Source organism: Pipistrellus kuhlii, unplaced genomic scaffold (assembly GCF_014108245.1).
Source record: "Pipistrellus kuhlii isolate mPipKuh1 unplaced genomic scaffold, mPipKuh1.p scaffold_m20_p_5, whole genome shotgun sequence".
NCBI classification, from domain to species: Eukaryota; Metazoa; Chordata; class Mammalia; order Chiroptera; family Vespertilionidae; genus Pipistrellus; species Pipistrellus kuhlii.
Genome location: NW_023425551.1, coordinates 19,027,377 through 19,049,750, shown reverse-complemented (window position 1 = coordinate 19,049,750; position 22,374 = coordinate 19,027,377). Strand labels below are relative to the sequence as shown.

The window sequence follows — 22,374 nt, the reverse complement described above, 5'->3', positions numbered from 1 at the left end:
TCAGGATAAATTGAATGAAAGGAACAGTATTCTTCTCAATTTTCTTAAAGCACCAAGTACAAAAGTATTTTTTTTAGAAAATAAGAATGCTTATTCAGCCAGTCTTTGAGGCTTTATTTTGTCTTTAAATATTACAGTTTAAAAACATAAAGTATTGTATAAGCCTTAGTTGAAATAATATTAAAACAAATTTCTTTATATCCTATTTCTGCTGTATTGGAAAAAGGAAAGAGGCATTCTAAGAAAAGAAACAGAAATATTTAGTTTAAAATTTTTTAACTTGTTTGTGGGTTATACATGTGAGAGTATGCATTTTAATTTAAAGTATGCTATTGTAATTTTGGTATTAGTACTTAAGGTTTTGTGTGTTCTTTTTTAGCCATGGCTGTTATTGAGTGTAGAAATAAGTATTAAAATATTAAAAACAGGTTGAGTATCCAGTGTTTGTATCTAATATGCTAAAGTAGGGACTGGCCTTAAAAGGAGGTTTTAAGAAGACAACATGGCTCATTACATAGCTTTAGCTTGACTTAATGCAGCATTAGATCTTAGAATACACACCCACAAGCATTAGTCAACTGTATATTCTCCATAAATATAGTTTCTTGAAACTGAGCATGCGCTAGCTATTGAGTAACAGTGAGTACAAGATCTTGTACTCTGTAGTTCATTTCTGGCATACACTCTATGTTGGCAATTAATAGTGGAATCACATGAAAACTGAGAAACTAACAAAGATGTATGCTTAATCAGCAGCACATCTTGCCTTAGAAAGTAACAGAGGGCAGGGCCAAACTTCTTCAAGAATAATTTTAAAATGGGACATTTGCTGAATGTTTATTCATTGAAGTCTAAAATGCTAAAGCTCCAAATAGCATGATTAATATTATTTTGGTCTAGGAAATTTTTTAGAAATCTTAAAAATCACCCATGGAATGCCAGACACCTTGAGCTTTAACCTGCTTTTCTGACAATAATAAATAGCAGGAGGTTCATTATTTAAGTCAATTTTTAAGACATATGGTAGGGCCACACCTGTAGAAAAGGGGATATCTACTTTCTTGTTCTATGTTGGGCCTATTTACAAAAATGGCATCAAATTTTCAAAGGACATATTAAAGTCCAGCCAGTATGGCTCAGTGGTTGAGCATTGGCCCATGAACCAGGAGGTCACAGTTTGATTCCTGGTCAGGGCACATGCCGGGCTTGTGGGCTTGGTCCCCAGTGTAAAGGCGTGCAGGAGGCAGCTGATCAATGATTCTCTCTCATCATTGATGTTTCCACCTTGCTCTCCTTCTCTCTTCCTCTCTGAAATCAATACATATATATTTTAAAAAATAAAGCAAAATGAAGAACATATTAAAGAAAATACCACTATTCTACATTGCTGAAAATTATTAAGTGATACATAAAGAGATGGTTCCCACTGGCACTGACTCTGCAATATAAATTTTGAATAGATACCAGTAGCCTGTGTTGAGTTTGTATAATTTAGCTTATAACAAATGCCTGTCCAGAAAGTCAAAGAATAAATGAGTTAAAAAAAAAAAATGATTCAAACTTCATTATGGCCGAAACCGGTTTTGCTCAGTGGATAGAGCACCAGCCTGCAGTCTGAAGGGTCCCAGGTTCGATTCTGGTCAAGGGCATGCACCTGGGTGCGGGCACATCCCCAGTAGTGGGTGTGCAGGAGGCAGCTGGTCGATGTTTCTCTCTCATCCATGTTTCTAGCTCTCTATCACTCTCCCTTCCTCTCTGTAAAAAATCAATAAAATATATATATATATATTTTTAAAAACTTTATTATGTTTCTGGAAGATTTCTCCACATGGCAATAAATAGTATAAAGTAACATTAAGTACAGTGGTTCTCAACTTTGATGTACATCTGATTCAACCATGATGCTTGCTTAAAGTGAAGATTCTCAGGCCCCACCCTACAGATTCAAAACTATGGGTATAGGTGGAGCATACACATCTGCATTTTTAACAAATACCCAGGTGGAGGAGGTATTGTTATGATGGAGGAAGCTTGTGGGCCATACTCTAAGAAACATTGGTCAGCCTTCACATATTTTTAATTGCATGAGTGCTAAAAGAAATTTTAAAACCATGTACCCCGTTATATACTTAGAAATTTGAAAGGTATAATTTTAGAAGAAAATTGTATAGTATATGCATGCTTTTAATACTTTTTTTAAATCAAAACCTTGTAGCTACAGATTTAATTCATTTATTTCATTTAATCCCCTGAAGCTGATTAACTTAACAACAGTCAGCCATATCATACTTGTGACTTTGTGAACAGAAAAAGACTGATGTTATTTTAAAACAAGTACATTAATCTGTGTTCTATGGCAATGACACATTAATATAGACAAACAGGCAAAGCAAACCTTTTTATTTGTGTAGGGGTAGAAAACCTTTACCTGTTCCCTTCTTAGATATATTAACTGGGTCCTGCAAGTTAAACTTTCAAAAGTCAGAGTTTCAGGAGAAAAGGCATATGTTTCCTTATTGATATTAATATTTTTACATGCATGGGTGCCTCCGAGCAAAGAAGTGAAAACACAAAGAGGCTGTTAAACCCAGGATCTTACATGCCATCTTAACAAAGGGTGATAAATTGTGGAGAAGTGACTAGACAAAAGAAAAGGTGTTTGGGCACCTAAGATAGGTCAATTGTGGGAAGGCAAATATATGGGAGAAACTAATGATGGATAAGTGATATTTAATAAGGTTTACAATGCAGACTCAGGTTGTCTCTGGTGATGAGTTATTCTCTACTTCCTGCTATGAGAGAGAAACCTTTACCAATGGAAATGTGTCACTTTCACAAAGGGAAATCTATGCCCTGCTCATTTGCCTTCAGTTCAAAATAAACACTGTGCCAAAGTGTCACATTTTGGGGGTGGCAGAGCCTGATCCCCTTAACTTGCTCCCATGTATTTAATATTTCCTGCTGCTCTCAAGAGAATCCTCCTCCGGAGCAGAGCACTTTCCCACCACTCTCATGGCACTTCAGAGGATTTACATCTTGAACCAAGAACCTCATAGCACTCAGGGTGCGCAAGTGGTGTGCTGTTCTTATAATAGTAGGAGAAGGAATGTGAAAGGGAAGGTAGAACGAGTTTTAGGAAAGAATCTGGAAATTGATTCCCTTAAAACCCTCCATGTACATGTATTCCTTTCACAAGGGTTCTTAACTCAGAGTTTGAGAATGTGGAAAACAATTGCATCTTTATTCCCAGTAACCTCTCCTGGAAATTGAACATTTCCTTCCATTATGAATGTGAACAGCAAACCTAGAGTAGCATTTGCCTCAGTAGCAGTCAGATATTTTCATATCATATTGCCATTGTTTCAGATCTCTCAGAAGGCGGTTTAAACTGATCACTGCTTTGAAACCATGGCAGTTATTGGGCGTGTCCCTAGATTTTGTTATTTAATGGGTTAATAAATAAGCACATCTGTTTTCATAGTATACACATCTTAACATCCTAATAAACTTGTAACTATAATTTAAATACGGTTGTATTTTTTTAAAAATGCTGTGTATTTTAATTTATGCTTTTTATGTCATTTAACTCATTATCTAATTTTAATACATTTAGCCCCTGACTCTCAAACTTGCCATTGTCTTATCAAGATTTCTATTTTTTTCCAGGCCTTCAATGTTTAAAAATACTATCCTGACAGGGGATCCAGCCTGACCTTTGTCAAGGGAGTCCAAAGCAGAAACAAAGTTAAAATCCGTTTATGGAAAGAGTACTGGGTACCCTTAGTCACATGCTTTCCCCCGTTTGAAGGCTGCTGGGTTAGGGAAGGCTGAAGCCCACCAACTCTTAAACATTCCCCCAAGAAATGCAGGCTTGCCTTTTTGCCAGAAAATGAAAAATCACTTAAGCCTATGGTAGACAAATCCTGTTTTAAATGCTGCCATCCGTTGGTTCTAAACCAGGAACGTACGTCCTACTCCTCTAGGGAGCGATTTGAAAATACACAGGTAAGCTTCATGCCTCAGGATTGCAGTTCAGCAGGTAGGGGTGGCACCCGGCCAGCTCTGTTTTAAAGGCGCACAGGTACTTTTCATACAGATCCTCATATGAGAACTGCTTACTGCTTTAAACAAAAGTGCTTTGAAAGCTTGTTCTACAAGAACTGTTTTAAGTGTCACATTTTAAAAGATTTATTTTGATTGAAAAATTCCATGGCAAAAAAAAAAAAGAGGAAGATTCCACAGTTTGGAGCTTGTAACTACTTAAAACAGCAGTAACATACGAAATGTGTTGTTACTTGCAACAAGTGAGAGACAAACTTTATCTTTCAGCAAAGTATTTTTAAGGATATAAGGAAAATGTGCAATCTTGCATTTATAAAAAGTAGTTGAGAGGTTTTCTAGTGGGCATAACGATGGAAGGTTGATGCATATCTCTGCCCTTTTTCCGTGGACGATAAATTCCTTTCTGTTTTTGGTTATCTTGTCTTCTCTGTGGCCAGAGGGCCTCAGGCAACCCTCTCCGCCCCTGTGTCTACTCACTCTTTAAGGTCAGCTCAGGTATGTCCTGCTCCAGGAAGTCTCCGTTACCTTTCTCTGTGCTTCCCTAGGACCTTGTACATACCTCCATCACAGCACTTACCACATTATCTTTTAGCTATTCTGTGTCTGCCTCCCGTGGGCGACTTTAACCTCAGCACAGTATCTTCGCGGTGCCATGCCAGGAATGGTTCCTGCTCATTAAATATTTTGCTGAGTCATTAGATATACAACCACCCAGCTCACACCTCACACCCATATTCATTGAACGTGTCCCTGACCACGCACTGCCGAGGCAGCAAAGGGATCGTGCTTTGGCCTTCAGGCTCCTGCTTTAGCCAGCCAAGCTGACCTGCTCAGCCAGACCAACAGCTCATTATAATAAACTAAGTCCAAACTGAATCGGACAGTATTAGACTGGCCATCGGTCCAAGATTACCCTTCCAAGCCAGAGCGAGGCCAGGTGTGAAGCGGACTGCTAAGCCAGCTAGTCCCTATTTATGTCTTTACATTGGCCCCTGACTCTCACACTTGCCACTGTATTACTGGTCTTGCCAAGATTTTTATTTTTCCAGGTCTACACTGTTTAAAAAAAAAAAGTTACTTATGTCTACTCTGCTATTAATATAACCCGAGCTTAATTCTGTGCTAGAAAAAAAATCAACTTCTTATGACAGTGCAGTAAACTTAGAGGGAAGTGAAATATAAAGTAGTGAAAGTGTGCTTTATTTTGAAAAGAGATTAAAAGGAAGCATAGTCATGGACTCATATTACTTTTATTTCCAGAAAATAAGAGCACAGGCCTGAGGCTTCCAGATGCATGGTGAAGATTTTATGCATCCTGTACATTCATTAAGTCCTCAGTTACATCATCAGTAGGTTCTGCAACTTTAAGCCAAATGACACATAAGGAAACAAATTTTTACCATAGGTTCATTGGTATAAATGAGACTTAAGTTCCTAGGGCATTTTACCAGCTTTATAACAAAGAAACGTTATTTGAGGACCTGCCGTACAGTTTTAGGTATTAACTTATCAACAATGCTTTTGAACATATAATTAATGCCTGGCTTTGATGAAGTACAGTTTAGTACAGATTAAGACCAAGCTGCATTTATCAGCTGTGCTCTATTGCCTGAATTTTGGCAGAGAAAGTGCTTGAAACATTTATCTTGTATTTACTATCAGATTACTATGAGAATTGCTTATTGTTCTCTCCATTTTATACCCTTTAATTAAGCTGGGAGGGGGAGATGTAAGAAAAAGAGAAAGACACAGTTTCCATCCCAGGTGGATTTTCTCTAATTTCACTGACGGTCCTGCTTCTATTTCTTGGAGACCTCTCAATTTCTTTTTAAAACCACCAGTGACTCTATTATGTGTTTACTAGTATTACGAAATATTGTGAAACAGTACAACTGCTGTTACTTTAGGTGTGTTTAGACTTGCATGGTTGACCTTTCACAGGACAGACACTGAAGTTCTTAAGGGTCAAGAGAGGTCATCAGAAGCCCAAGACCTATAGTTGGTTTCTTTCATCAGATAAAAAAAATTAATCAAAAGTAAAAAGCCACTGGTCTGCCCCTGGGCCCCTGGACCGGGTCTCAGTTATTCTCCAGGTCAGGCATCTTCAAACTACGGCCCTCGGGCCACATGCGGCCCGCAGAGGAGTTTGATCCGGCCCGCCAGGTTTTTTGGGCAGTGAGCGCAGCCGAGGTGTTACAGTAGGAATTAGTAGTTCATATAGTCCGGCCCTCCAGCTCTCTGAGGGACCGTGATCTGGCCCCCACTTTAAAAAGTTTGAGGACCCCTGCTCCAGGTAGTCTAGCAGGTGAGTTTGCCTAGCCAATTTTTTCCAAGATCAGTCCGGTGAATGGAAACCTCACATTCTGGAATCAAACTAGATACCCTGCTCTGGTCACTTCTTATTCTCTGTCTATGTTTCCAGTAAACATGGGGATGCTAATTGCCTATTTTGCAAGGTGACCATGGAAATTAGATGTGATGTATATAAAGTCTCTAGCATAGTGCTTGTTATATATATTAGATGGAGCTTGGTAAATGGCTCTCACAATTTCAATGCTTTTGTTACTAATATTATGTTTCCCTATACAGTGTCTCTGCTGTCTTATTTCCTTTTTAAAGCTTGGATTTTTATAATGAGCAGTCTGTGTTTCTCCCATTTTACAGTGTTGGTTCTGAGTGTTTTGTGGTGCTGTAGAGTTAGGTCTTTTCCTTCGTTATTGAGTTAATGTGATACTAGATAGAGGAGACTCAAAGCCTGCTGAGCAGGAGTAGAATGAGTAGAAGTAGTATATACTGAATTGGACTTATTTAATTAGAATTTGAAGCATGGTTCTGAGTAATCTAAGAAGGATTATAATAATCTAAAACCAAAATATAAAGATTTATAATTAACATTTTGAACATTTTATAGTATTAGGATTGCTTTTCTAGCTTTTCTAGTTCAGCCTGAACTTTTGTTAAAGTTGGGTTTTATAAAAGGGCTTATATTTTTTTTCACTGTGAAATGAGAATGAACAAGCTTTTAAAGCTGGTTTAGGATAATTACCAGATCAATGGAAACTAACATGTACTGTCAGCAGATGTTTTGTAGACCTCTCTGATGTCTCTATGAATTGTCTGTATCTATAAAAATTTAGATGAAACTGTCATTCTTATATGCAGTCTTAGCTAAATGATCTCAAATTTCTGTAAGTCAGATCAATGTTGGTATTTTTATAGCTCAGCATGTTAGATTGCTGTAAGTAGCAGTGAGTTTTAGGGATGTGCTCACAGAGATGGTGCTGGCAGGACTCCAGGGGAGAATTGCGCCACACGGTGATAACTAAATTCTTAGGAGCACAGCTGTTGGCCTCGGCACCTCTGTGAAGTGGACCAAGGGCTCTGGCTGGAGGTTGGGAGGAACTTTCCCCTCTGTCTGCACTGGGTGAGTGCTGAGATGCTCAGCCATTTACAAATGGACTGTTTTGAAAGCTGAAACACATACATATGTGCAGGCCTCTTGAGAGTGACTCCAGAGCTTATCCAGTTCAATTACCAGAGAGTCCAAGGGGGCTAATTATGTTCTCATCACACAAGCCTCGCTCTGATCGGAAGCAGCAGCACCTGCAACACAGACCGGACAGCTTTCCAGTCAGTCAGTGGAGGGAGGGAGGAGAGGGGCAACGAGGCAGTTCTTTGCTAAAGCTGAAGAAAATAGAATGTATAATACCTTCGTTATTATTTCTACTGTAAGCGAGTGTTTCTGACAATAATCTATGTCATTGCAAAATATTTTTCTTTTTTATAGAGCCAGATAGCAAGTAAAATGTCAGGTATCCAGGTGGTCTCAGAAGTTCACCTGTCTAACCCGCTTAACCCACCTGGTACCATAGCCCAGCATAGTACAAGTGCAGGTGGAGGATTTAAAAATCTGCCTTGCCCTGGCCAGCGTGGCTCAGTGATTAGAGTGTTGGTTTATACATCAAGGAGTAATTGGGTTTGATTCCCAGTCAAGGCCACGTACCTGGGTTGCAGATTTGATCCCCAAATTGGGAGGCAACCAATCCATGTGAGTCTCTCACATCCATGTTTCTTTCTCTCTCCCTCTTCCCTCCTCCCTCCTAAAAATCAGTGGGAAAATATCCTCAAGTGAGGATTAACAACAACAACAAAACAAAAGCAACCTTGTCGAAGATGAAACATAATGATCTCATTTGCATTTATTTCTATCTCTCTATATAGTGGATGGAGTTATACCTTCATGCCACTAATGCTTGTATAATTGAGACTCTTGTATCATAGGGCATAAATGTTAATATAGCAAAAATTATATATAACTGGTTATTCAATGCAAAGACCACATTTTTATGTGGTCACACATTAACTTTATCATTCTGAAGAGCAGTGTTCATGTACTACTTTAATGTGATTTTTCTTTATGACTTAAGATGTTCTAAAATCAATTTGGTATGAGTTATAGAAAGAGAAGGCCAATGTTTCCTTGTGAAATACAACTCTCACTAATGAGATAAGCATCAGCCATCCCTTTCATCTTTCCCATTTCTGCTTTGAGGTGGAGTAAAGCAGTGTTTTTAGATATGAAAAAGGTTGTCTTTTAGACATATGAAAAATCAAGTTTTGTCATGCAGTGTTTTTAATGAAAAATCAAGTTTTTTCATTTTCATGAAAAATCAAGTTTTGTCATGCATCAGTGGTTACCATACTTTCGCTCCTGAATATTTGTTTGCAAAGTTAAGTTCAGTTTGGGTCCCAGAAAATCTTCCCTAAAAAAAATTAAATTGCATATCCAGAGGTACTGATACTATTTCTAAGACAAGATATTTTTAAGTCTAAATGTCAAATTGTATTTATTTATTAAATGAACTTCCATTCTCAACTATCTCTAATGTCCACATGTGACCCTCACCTTATACATATGTACCGTGTTTCCCCGAAAATAAGACCTAGCGCATGGAAAGATAAGACATCTCCTGAAAATAAGACCTAGTGCAACTTTGGGAGAAAAAATTAATATAAGACACTGTCTTATTTTCGGGGAAACAGAGTACCAGACTATTGTAATGTTTTAAAGAAATGGAAATTTTCAATGATATATGGGTTGTGTTCCAGAAGATCATTTATAAATTGGATGTTTGAAAGATGAAACACAAATTTACATCATAAGAATATTACACGTGCAACTGATAAACCACAAAAGCCCATTTAATCTGTTATGTAGTAACTAGAGGCCCGGTGCACGAAATTCGTGCATGGTGGGGGAAGGGGGTGTCCCTCAGCCCAGCCTGCACCCTTTCCAAACTGGGTCTTTTTGAGGGATGTCCAACGGCCAGTTTAGGCCCAATTCCACCAGGATTGGGCCTAAATAGGCAGACAGACATCCCTCTCACAATCCAGGACTGCTGGCTCCCAACTGCTCCTCTGCCTGCCTTCCTGATTGCCCCTAACCACTTCTACCTGCCAGTCTGATCACCCTCTAACTCCCCTGCCAGCCTGATCGATGCCTAACTGCTCCCACTGCCAGCCTGATTGCCCCCAACTGCCCTCTTCTACAGGCCTGGGTTTCCCCCAACTGCCCTCCTCTGCTGGCCTGATCATCCCCAACTGCCCTCCCCTGTAGGCCTGGTCCCTCCCAACTGCCCTCCCCTGCAGGCTTGGTTCTCCTGCCCCTCCCCCCCAATTGCCCTCCTCTGCCGGCCTGGTCACCCCCAATAGCCCTCCTCTGATGGCTTGGTCTCCCCTAACTGCCCTCCCCTGCTGGCCATCTTGTGGTGGCCATCTTGTGTCCATATGGAGGCAGCCATCTTTGACCACATAGGAGTGGCCATATTTTGTGTTGGAGTGATGGTCAATTTGCATATTACTCTTTTATTAGATAGGATGTTGTGGAATCTTAGAGAAAATGTTCAGAATTATTAATACAACAGTTTTTACACATCCTAATAATACTGTTCTGTGCCCTCAAGTTGATCATATTACAATACATTTTGAAAGCTGATTCTCTCCTAATTTCTTCTTCCTACCTCATCCTCACTAAACTATAAATTTTCTCCTTCCTCCATCTACACGGAAATCAAGCTCAGTATCACAGCCTCTCCTTGCCTCACTGTTTACAGAGAGTACACACTCTTGTGAAAAGTTTCTTAGTTCTTTTCACTGCTATAAAACACAGGTGGTAGAAGCCCTGGCCAGGTAGCTCAATTGGTTAGAGCAGTGGTCGGCAAACTGCAGCTCTGTTGACTAATGAGTTTGCTGACCACTAACCTAGACTCTTGATTCCAATAATTGCAGGCTGTTGTTCCTTGTGATTAAGCCCCTATCCCAGTGGTCGGCAAACTGCGGCTCGAGAGCCACATGAGTGGCTCCTTGAGTGGGGCTCTTCCACAAAATACCACAGCCTGGGCAAGTCTATTTTGAAGAAGTGGCATTAGAAGAAGTTTAAGTTTAAAAAATTTGGCTCTCAAAAGAAATTTCAATCGTTGTGCTGTTGATGTTTGGCTCTGTTGACTAATGAGTTTGCCGACCACTGGGTTAGAGCATTGTCCCGATACATCAAGGTTTCGAGTTTGATTTCCAGTCAAAGGAAATAGAATAACAAAAAAGTCTGGAGAAGTCATGGCTTGGGTTTTATTTGTCAACTAAAAGAAACCATATTGCAACAATAAAGAATCAAAAGGGAGAAAACATAAAGAAACCAAAATGCTGTGTCATTCATAGACTTCTCTGGTGTATCAGGAAAGGTGGCAGGTTTGAGGGGACCCTCAAAGATTACAGTGAGATCTATTTACATTTCATTAGAAAACCCAGACAGTTCTTTAAATATTGTTCTGTCTGACAATGACTTTATGGGGGTTTTGAACCTGGAACTGGTTGTCTAGGAGCAGGTTCTCAGATAAAGAACAGGGTGGGGAGACAGGCCAGGCCAGTGATCAGTCCAGGGCTCCCTGGGATGGAAGGACAGCAGCCTGACTAACATCTGTGTTCCTCCCACCTCCTCTTGGTAATTGTTGACTTTTCCCCATTCTTCTCGGAGGAGCTGCCTATACAAGTTTGCCTTCTCAATCTCCCTCACCTCTTTCTGGCTTCACTAACTGCAATAGCTACCACCTCTCAAGTGGAGGTTGTCAAGTGAGAAATGGTCATATTAAATGCATTCCAGAAGCACAAGAGTCAGATTATCAGCTTAGTGTGGCTTAGCTCTACATGACCCTGAAGGAGCTTTAGTTTGGACAGATTTGGACTTTGTAGTAGAGTTCTCCTGTTTGAAATGGATGTAGCCTACTTCAAGTAAATATACGTCCTGGAAAATGAGCATCTAGATCGCAGTCTACAAACCGAACAGCCATAGTGCTCTGTCTTTCCGCAGAGAGCCTTTCTGTCTGGCTGATACCGGGTGCCAGGGTGTGACGCCTGCCACACTGTCGTCTTTGTGCTTTTGAGAGTTGGCAGCTCTCTGTAAAACTGCGCTCTTGTTCTCAGGCCGGGATCCTTTCCTTTTGTTTGTTTTGTTTTCACTTGTTACTACGTTTAGATATTTGACAGGCTCCAAAATTTGAGATCCTCTATGTGGGAACATTTGGAGTGTGGCAAATGGAAGAAATTGAATCAACAAAATGCCATGTCTAATAGAAAGGTAATAAAAAAAAGAGACCAGAACGTGTTTTAAATCTCGCTTTTACTTTTCCTGAAGGAGACCGGAGGAATGCTGTGTGACTAAAATCCCTTTTCCTGGCCCGAAACTGAGTCTCTGGTTGCCACTCTGGGCATAGCAGAGTCCGGGCTTAGTCACATTTCTTGGCATTCCAGGATGAATAGTCTTAATTATTTAATAGACCCAACAGTATTCTCAGGCCACAAACCGCGTACCCCTGAAAGTCACTAGCAGTGAGAGTCCCAACACAGCCCCTGCATAGAGCTGCTCAGTGGGAGTCACACTGTCCATCCAAGTGGGTGTCACCAGCCTTCTTCTCCCGGTGACAGCGTTCTGCTCCTCTCCTCACCCCCAGGCTCAGCAGCCTATGCTTCTGGCTTTGAAGGGTCACAGAGGTGGCCGGGAAGTGTTCCGCCCTTGTGCTGTGCTGCTCCGTTTCCTAAGCTGGGAAGATGCCAGAGGAGCAATTCATCCTTAGCCCAGCCCACAGCGTCTCCCATCAGTTGGCAGAGAAGCCACAGCTTGGACCGGTACAGGTTTGGCTTGCAAAACGGAGAGGAAGACGTGGTAAATGTATCCACGTGGAACAAACCTAGTTTTTGCTTCTGATTCAGTTCTTACACTGCAGCTCCTTGCGGGTCCCAGTCCTGCCCTAGTTCACATTAACCTATCTCCCAGGAAGGGAACGCCTCTTGGAGTTTCTTTCTTCGTAGTCCTTTCCTTTAGAAGAGGTTGCCTTCTCAGTGGGTACAGAGTGGCAGAAGCAGAGAGGCCCCAACTGCAAGAGATTAATGAATACACCAACTGGGGGCCAGGGATGAGGTGCCGGCGTGGAGACAGGGAGGGGAATCACACTCAGTCCGGGCCGGGGTCCCCTCCCACACAAAGAGGAAGACTCAGAGGACTTAAAGTGGCAGAGAAGGCGCGATAGGGGATATCTGGTTACCGTGGACATGTATTGGAAATGATGAAATGCTGTGTAATTAAAGAAGGAACTTGAAAAGTAGGCCAAGTAGGATTATCGAATGAGAAAGGAAAGGGACAGGAGAGCAAGTAGCATGAGGTTGTGAATAAACAGAAAGCAAATGTATATGTACATCGAGACTGTTTTGGGTTTGTTTTTTTTTTCCAGAAAGGAAGGAGGAAAGAGACTTTTTTTTTTTTTTTTTTTTTTTTTTTTTTTTTTTTTTTTTTTTTTTTTTTTTTTTTTTTTTATCTTACAACTTTATGTACTGTTTGAATTTCCTAACCATATGAAAGGCATTTCTTTTTTAAGATAAAAAGAATAAGCAGGTTACCTGGGTGATGGAATTCTGGGTTTTTCAAATTTTAATCTTCATAGTCTCTCTGTAGTATATCTATTTAAAAATCTAGTAAGTGTTATTTTAAAAATAAAATTAAGCAAAATTGAAAGTTTTATTTTTATCTCTTGTTATAGGCAAGTATGCATTAATACATTATGTGCTGATGCTTAAAGAAGAGCTGGTGGAGAAGTTAATTTAGTCCTTCTGTAGCCAGTCCTTCTGTAGTTAGCACCTAAGTCCTTCTTTGCAATTAATGAGCAGTCAGATAGGGGGCCTTAGGGTACCAGCTGTGAGAATGAAGGACTGTGGCTGGGACTTACCAGGAGCTCCTCTCGGTGACTAGGTTTGCTCTGGGAATGCTGCACTTTCTCTACAGAAACCCCCTGCCTTTGAAGTTGTTTGAAACCCTATGGAACTGATTTCTATCACAAAAGATGTTATTCAAACCCTGATCTGGTATGTTTTATTCACTTTTTTCCTTCTGACTGCTCCTCCTGTTATTAAACGCTGACTTGCTTAAATGTGATGAACCAGCACCTGTTTTGCTTTCCGACTTCTGGGAGTAATTAGAATGTGTAGATTCATGATGAGCCAAAGGAAGGAGGTGCTGAAATTGGAAACATGGCCTGACCATTGTGGCTCAGTGATTGAGCGTCAACCCATGAACCAAGAGGTCATCAGTTCCATTCCCAGTTATGAGCTCGATCCCCAGTAGGGGGCATGTAGGAGGCCATCGATTAACCTTTCTGTCTCTCTAAAAATCAATAAACGCATATTTAAAAAAATAAATAAAAAACTAGAAACATGTAGAGAATCCCTCAGTGTGTCCAGCCTTCATATGAATACCTTGAATGAATAGCCATCATTATCTAAGACACAACATCTGAGATATTTTTATTATCTAACCACCACCTAGTTTTGTGGGCACTGTGCTTTCCTTTCTAGTTCATGCACTGTCTTCTGTAGCCTTTTACTATCCCCATCCCCCACCCCCACTTAATATCATAGGTAGCAGTGTGGGGCAGACCTGGTGCTGGAGAAATGGATTGGCTTCTGTTTGATGCTGCAGTGGTGGGTGCCTGACATTACGCCCTTGTCAAAACCTAGAACACCAAGAGTGAACTCTGACGCTGTGTCAGTGTAGGTTCATTGGTTGAAACGAAGGTGCCATTCTGTGCAGGATGTTTACAGTGGGGGGAGAGGGGGGCGGGGAGGCTGTGCCCGAATGGAGACAGGGGGTACATGAGAATGCTGTGCTTTCTGAAACCTATAAGTGCTCTACAACTTTAAGGCTGCTTTTTATTTTTCAATTCCACTTTACATTCAGTATTGTTTTGTTTTGGTTTCAGGTGTATAGCATAATGGTAAGACAATCATATATTTTGCAAAGTGTTCCTCCTGATATTTAAAGTATCCATCTGGCCCTGTACACAGTTAATACAATATTATTGACTCTATTCCCTAGGCTGTGCTTTACATCCCCAGGACTATTTTGTGATTACCAAGTCAAGGTGTTTTGTTTCATTTTTTTAAAGGAAAAATGATTGTATTTAAATAGTTGGAGTGATGGTGAGGCTGGTGTACAAGTGGCTGCAGCATAGAGCAGCATGGAAGACTGGGTTGGCCCATAATTTTAAGCTACCTGTAAGTTAAATGTTCAGTGGTTATGTGAAATGAATTGGAATAAATGTGACCTTTCATTATCACTCATTCCTATTTAGTGTTTCCGAGTTTACATAAGAAATTTTGAAGCTAAGTATTTACTATATTTTCTGCAGAGGAGGAATGATTAATTATTGATATTCTGCAGTTGTGTGTCTTTATTTCACAGATTAAACTCATTCAGTCAACTAATACGGAATTAAAGTTACAGTCACAATTTCTTTGCAAAACTGGTAGTTAAAGCTGACTCCACTGCTTATTTGGGACTCTTTAAGAACTGTCCATTTTCTACCTTGATCATTTTATTTTGCACTTTCTACCTTTTCTATTTTGTGGACTATAGTAGTCACTTTGTAAAACATTGCATTAGCCATTATAGCTTTCTTTCTTTTTTAAAAAAATATATATATGTTTTGTGTGTTTTTTTATTGATTTCAGAGAGGAAGGGAGAGGGAGAGATAGAAACCTCAATGGTGAGAATCACTGATTGGCTGCCTCCTGCATGCCCCCTACTGGGGATCAAGCCCACAACCGGGTCATGTGCCCTTGACCAGATTCTAACCCGGGGCCCTTCAGTCTCCACAGGCCAAACCGGCTAGGGCTTAGCTTTCTTTAACGTAAAATAGTATTCTGTTAAAAGTAAAAACAACTTCTTTTAGTTGATTAGTTGAAGCTAATTATAATAAAAGTGAATTCTAATTATTTTTCTTTCCCAATTATTTAAATAGTTGCTTTTAATTACACATTGTATTTAATTGAATTGGGTCTAATTTGATAAACTCCCTATCCAGCTGTTGAAATTTGGACAATTAACTACATCTCTATAATTTACCATTCCTCAGTGTAACTGGAAAACTTTTAATATGGTTAGGCTTTTCCTCTCTTTTCTGTACTTTGCCCTGTGCTTTGCTTAGTCATAAACCTAACTCATATGATGGGGCCGAGATAATTTGTGGAGCAGCTAGCATTGTGACTGGTGATAAACCTCCTGTGGGGACGGGCCGCTTGCCTTTTAATCTGGTTTATATTAACGCAGGTGGAAAATGCAGCATTTTCTATTCTTTTTTTTTTTAATATATTTTATTGATTTTTCACAGAGAGGAAGAGAGAGGGATAGAGAGTTAGAAACATCAATGAGAGAGAGTCATCGATCAGCTGCCTCTTGCACGCCCCCTACTAGGGATGTGCCCGCAACCAAGATACATGCCCCTGACTGTAATCGAACCTGGGACCTTTCAGTCCGCTGGCCGATGCTCTATCCATTGAGCCAAACTGGTCCCTGCTTCTATTCTATTTATAGTGTTGCCATCTAGCTGAAGGAAGGTTTTTGTGTGTTGTATTTACTTTTTGTTTGTTTTTAGATAAAAGCCTTTGTGGTTGAATTTAAAGTGTGTGTATTTATTCCTCTCAGCTAAACAAATCAGCTTAAGAAGTGATTCCCAATAGTTCCCAATGAATAGATGGAACATGTGTTTTTCTGAAATATGCTTTTCTTTATTTCAGTAAAGGTGGATATTTCTTTGCCTTTTGAACAGACAGGTTATCAAAACAAATCTATTAAATTTCTTTGGGGAAAGATTGGGGTTTACACATCTCTCAAAGCTGATATGCCTGCTTTGTAGCCTTTCTGATGTTTCCAGGAGAGGCATAATGCTCGCATGCTTTTCCCCAAACCGTGCAAGTCAGATCCTGCTGTATGTGGAGTGTGTCACTCAAATTCCCGAGGTACTACAAGTCATGCTGGGCAGACCTTTCTATTATGTACTGCAAAAACAGTCACTTTATTTTAAGTCTTGTCTGACACAATGCCAAAACCATTTTAGAATTTCATTAAACATTTTCTTTCTTTTCTGATGCTAACTTCCAAGAGCGTTGATCATTATTACTATGCAACTTCACATAGAACAATGAAGAATTTAAACTAAGGGCAAGCTCTCCATCATGTGGAATAATCAAAAAAGTCATTAGGAATTACGAGAATGCATTATGTCCTTCATGTTCTAATGCAGCTTTCATAAGTAACATTGGATTAAATATTTACTATCAATGATTCAAATATTACAGTACTCCTGGCAGCTATATCAGAAGAAAAATGAAATGTCAAGCAAACAAGCAAAAAGATTATGAAGTAGAAACTTTTAGGTGAAACACCCTGAATTATATTACGATTTTAAACTGTAATGTTCTTCAGTTGCCATAACAGTGTTCTGCAGCTGAATTCTCGAATCGGCTGCTTATAGGGTGTCAGAGAACCCCAAGGCTACACCAGGTCCTGTGATCACTAGGAAGACTCGGAACTCAGCAGATGGTCATGCTTGTGGCTCAGATTCAGTGTAGCAAAGTCAAGCATGTCTAAGGATAGCACTCTCAGTCCTGCTATGACTCTTTTCTGCTAGGATAGATTGAAATTAGGCGATTAAAACTTGCAGTTGCAATAGTCAGCCTTTCTTACTGCAAAGCATGTCAGTCGCATGTGGCTCAAAGTCTAGTTCTGTCTTCTCCCAGAGCTATGTGTGTCGCCTGGGGGCGGTATGTCCACAAAGTCCAAGAAGAACCCAGGCAGAGCTGGGGGGTGAAACTTTCTCTGTTTCCCCACCCACATTCCACACTTTAAGATAGTGACAGAGGTACATTATCCTTGAGGATGTGAAGACCACACATCATTGAAGTTTAAATTTAGGATGGCCTCTGAAGTCTTAATAAGAGTTTTACTCTAGTAAGAGTTTTCACTAAATGAAGCATTTGTAGGACTAGTTATTTTGATCAATTGAGAGAAGACTCTTCGAGCAGACAATAGGAACTAAGCAGTGAGAAGCCCATGCCTTTCATAGGAGGATGGTGCTCGGAATGCAGTGAGTTATGAAGGAGGTGGAGCATCGAGGCACATTGGAGCACATACTGGAGCTACAGAATTTTTACTAGATGAGAGACCTGTATGTCTGCTGCCTCTGTGTTTTGCTCAGAATGATTTAGAGACAGTCCCAGATCACTAGGGTGCTTCTCTGTATCCTTCCCCTTATCTTTTCTCTAACATGCATACATGACACTAATGGAATAAAGCTTTCAAGCTAGCAGGAAGATCAATAAAGATTTTATGCAGCAGGCAGAGACTTATTGAGCATCATAGAATGTGGCTAAGTTCTCTTTTTAAAAAAATGAAGGAAAGTGATTCAACTATTGAGCAGTCACCTGAGTCATTTATATTTTAACTAGAGGCCTGATGCACAAAATTTGTACACAGGGACAGGGGGGAAGGGTATCCCTCAAGCCAGCCCGCACCCTCTCCAATCTGGGTCCCCTCAAGGGATGTTCGACTCTCCTCTCACAATCCAGGACTGCTGGCTCCTAACTGCTCGCCTTCCTGCCTTCCTGATTGCCCCTAACCACTTCAGCCTGCCAGCCTGATCACCCCCTAACCATTCCCCTGTCAGCATAATTGATGCCTAACTCCTCCCTTGCCAGCCTGATTGCCCCTAATTGCCCTCCCCTGCAGGTCTGGTCACCCCTAACTGCCCTCCCCTGCAGGCCTGGTCCCCTCCAATTGCCCTTCCCTGCAGGGCTTGTCACCCCAAACTTCTCTCCTCTGCCAGCCTGGTCACCCCTAACTGTTCTCCCCTACAGGCTAGATCACCCCCAACTGCCCTCCCCTGTTGGCCATCTTGTGTCCACATGAGGGAAGCCATCTTTGACCACATGGGGGCAGCCATCTTGTGTTGGAGTGACAGTCAATTTGCATATCACTCTTTTATTAGATAGGATGGCAAACTTAAAAATGATATATATGATCCTATCTGCTACTTACCTAGCATTCCAGATATTTAAATGTCGGAGATCTTACATGAGTAAATTTGTGTTCTCATTGTGTTCCTAAGCCTTGAAAGTCTTTGCACTTCGTTTAAAAAAAAGAAAGAAAAAAAGAAAGTCTCTCATAAGGTTTTCTCATTATTATTAAGGGGTTACTTTTTTAAGGCTTATATTTATTTAATATGATGATAACTTGAAGGGCATTAAATCTCAGAAAACTGTCATCTTGCTAAGTCTCAGAAAGACTGATGATCACCTCTTTCCAAACTAGGGTACCCTAAAAGCCTCCCAGTAAGTGTAGCCTACCTGGGGGCTATGGCTGAGCTGAAAACCACAGAACCCAGCAGCTGCGCCAGACCCTGCCTCACTGGCACCTTGATCCCCAGGACTACTGTCTCCAAGTTCCATAAGTTTTCCCCGTTTGTGCTGGGTGAGCAAAGCCCTGCGGAAATAGGAACCCACTGTCCCACAGTTGCACAGGAAATAAATAGAAAGAGAGCAAAAAGCACATTTTACCAGTTAGCAAAAAGCACATTTTACCATGGGTCTGGCAGTCTCCTTTAATTTTCACAGCTCTGAAAGTAAGTGTGTTTTCCTGCTCTACAGATGGGGATTAGGACTGAAGATAAGTGGTGCACTGAGGCTTCACAGTTTTAAACGGCAGAGCCAGGTCAGCTTGACTTGAAAGCATGTATACCCCATTAACCTCTAAACAAACACCTACACTTCACAGGAATCCAAGTAGCCAGACCTGTAGTTTAATTGCAATTTATTTTTTACATTTGAGGTTCAAGACACTGAAGCAAATTTCAACAACAAGAAAAAATACTTTTATCAGGGATTATTCAGAAAAGTCACTCGTACTGAAAGTCCTATGATCTTTTTCTTTTTAATATGTTTTTATTGATTTCAGAGAGGAAGGGAGAGAGAAATAGAAACATCAATGAGAGGGAATCATCGATCGGCTGTCTTCTGCACACCCCCTACTGTGAGTGAGCCCAAAACCCAGGCATGTGTCCTTCACCAGAATCGAACCCAGGACCCTTCAGTCTGCAGGCTGACGCTCTATCCACTGAGCCAAACCAGCTAGAGCTTGCTGTGGTCTTTTTAATCTCCTTGTGTCCCACGTGAGATAATATTCAGTTAGGGTGATATTTGTTGTCAGGACCTGGGGCACTGCAGATACTCAATTACTAGAGAAAGTTTAAATAATGTCAAATATAATAAGGCAAGAAAGAAATGAAGACACTTGAAATATAGTTTAAACAAGTGGTCCTAATCATCTTTCAGTTAATTAAAAATAGTAAGCAGAAGATCCCCGAACAGCCGAAACCGGTCTGGCTCAGTGGTAGAGCGTTGTTCTGTGGACTGAAAGGTCCCAGGTTCGATTCTGGTCAAGGGCATGTACATTGGTTGTGGGTACATCCCCGGTAGGGGGTGTGCAAGAGGCAGCTGGTCGATGTTTCTCTCTCATCGACGTTTCTAGCTCTCTATCTCTCTCCCTAACTCTCTGTAAAAAATCAATAAAATATATTTAAAAAAATAAAATAAAAATAAATAAAATAAAAATTTGGTCTATATAGAGCAACAAAAATAAAAATAAAAATCCCTAAACAGCTTACTAATTATAATGAAAACACTCCAAGTCTGGGTGGCACTCCTTTCTGTTTATCTTTCTTAATTATTAACTTCTTTACGAGCAGTTTTAAAAGATTAACTTTTGCAGAATAAGGGCAAAGTTTCCAAGTACAGTCAATTTTTGATCTTCAGGGGCTGCCTCTAAAGTTGTGAGACTATAGGCAAGACCAACTAGGATGGGCTTCAGCTGCTACGAGAGGACAGCTGGCAACTCGTTTTCGGCATTACTAGAAGCCATCGCACTTTCTGATTTCCGTTCTGGGTCAGAGTCAGAGCCTATTCTGGCTTCACTCATGCTCCCCTTGGTGTGTCCCCACCCCCAAGCACTGAATATATGTACACACAGAACACAGCCTTTTTCCAGCGGCGAATCTCCTGGTAAAATTTCAAGTGGCAAAATCCTATCAGAAACCACTGATTTGAGACCTTTACTGTTTATTAGCAGCTTACCCATTCTCTTACTTTATCTTTATAGATATAGACCTTTCCCTGAAAATAAGGCAAAGAAAGCTCAATTGGATAAAAGTTAAACCAATCAATGTTTGCTTGAGCATTTAATGCAAATAAATTGAAACTGAGCAATAGTTAAGTTGCATGAGATTTTTTTTTTTTAACTATTTAGTCTGATTTTCCATGCTAGCTAATAGTATATGTAATTGAGAGAGGACCATAAAAATTCAGTATATTCCCCATTAAGAGATCAAAAGTAAACTTTGTAAATTTAGTAAATTTTCTTAGTACATCTTGGGTAACATTTTTAAATGTAGTCTTCTTGAAGCACTATAATTATCACATCCTTTCAGGTTTAAAAACCTTGAGCAAATGATTTCTGTTTTCTAGACAATATTAGCCTAATGGAAAGGAGGTAGTCAGGAGGCAAGGATGGAGTGCTAGTTCAAACGAGTCAAGAGGACTTTAATGTCACCTTTGACCCAAAGAAAGTGAAGGAGAGATCCATGTTGATAACTGGGAAAATGCTTCAGGCAATTGCAAAGGCTCTGAGATAGACTGAGTCCGTCAGTATGAGTAGGACAGATAAAAGGGAAAGTGGTACAAGGTAAAGGCTATACCGCATAGTACCCTCTAGGCCTGTGGTCAGCAAACTGTGGCTCTCGAGCCACATGCAATTCTCTGGCCCCTTGAGTGTGAATATTCCACAAAATACCACGGCCTAGGCGAGTCTATTTTGAACAAGTGGCATTAGAAGAAGTTTAAGTTTAGCCGAAGCCGGTTTGGCTCAGTGGTAGATCGTCGTTCTGCGGACTGAAGGGTCCCAGGTTCGATTCCGGTCAAGGGCATGTACATCAGTTGCAGGCACATCCCCAGTAGAGGGTGTGCAAGAAGCAGCTGGTCGATGTTTCTCTCTCATCGACGTTTCTAGCTCTCTATCTCTCTCCCTTCCTCTCTGTAAAAAATCAATAAAATATATTTTTTTTAAAAAAGAAGTTTAAGTTTAAAAAATTTGGCTCTCAAAAGACATTTCAATCATTGTACTGTATTTGGCTCCGTTGACTAATGAGTTTGCCGACCACTGCTCTAGGCCATGGTAGAGCCCTTGTGTTTTACTCTGAGTGGGATGAGAGCTGTGTGGGCCGACACTCTAACCACTGAGCCAGGCTGGCCATGCGAGGGCATGGTTATTGACATGATTTCTGTCCATAAGTGTAGCAAGCATCCTTTCAATACCTCTGAACATATGTTGAATGAAGTAATACAGGTAAAGGAAAATCGTTTGGTGCTGGAGAGCCCTGGCATTATATAATCAGAGAACTGCCTGGCATCACTGCCCTTCATTCCTTTCCTAGAACACACTTCCCTTAGTCTCTTTCATAGTCTCTGTTGTTGAACTTTGGTCCGAAGCTTTTTCAAAACCGTAGTACATTATATATCCTGGTTCCTGTCCGGTGACCTACTTGGTTGTGTCCTTGGAATTTTCTGCTGCCTAACACATGAACTCTGTAAGAACTAAGATCAGAGGTTTTAGATTCCAATCATGTTTCCACATAGTTGTTTTGTGTGAAAACTGGGACATCAGGGTAAATGGCTTCACAGACCCATGAACATGCCACAACCACAGGATTGGCTCCTTACACCATGTCTGTTGCTTTTGGGACATGTCCTTCCCAATGAGCAGCATGAGCCTTGAGGGCAAGGATTGTAACTGCGTCATCTTTATTCCCCCCAACCCCCAAATCCAGCCTCGTACCCGATACAAAGGTTAACAGTAAAATAATTGAGTAGGTGAAAGTTTCTGAA

At 40.5% G+C, this 22,374-nt stretch overlaps 1 protein-coding gene across 13 annotated transcripts in view; it reads left to right on the top strand.

The window, feature by feature from the left end:
* The window catches only part of MAP7 (microtubule associated protein 7), a 134,344-nt gene that overhangs the window by 61,902 nt on the left and 50,068 nt on the right, over positions 1-22,374 (top strand). The gene's annotated exons all lie outside the window — the stretch shown is intronic.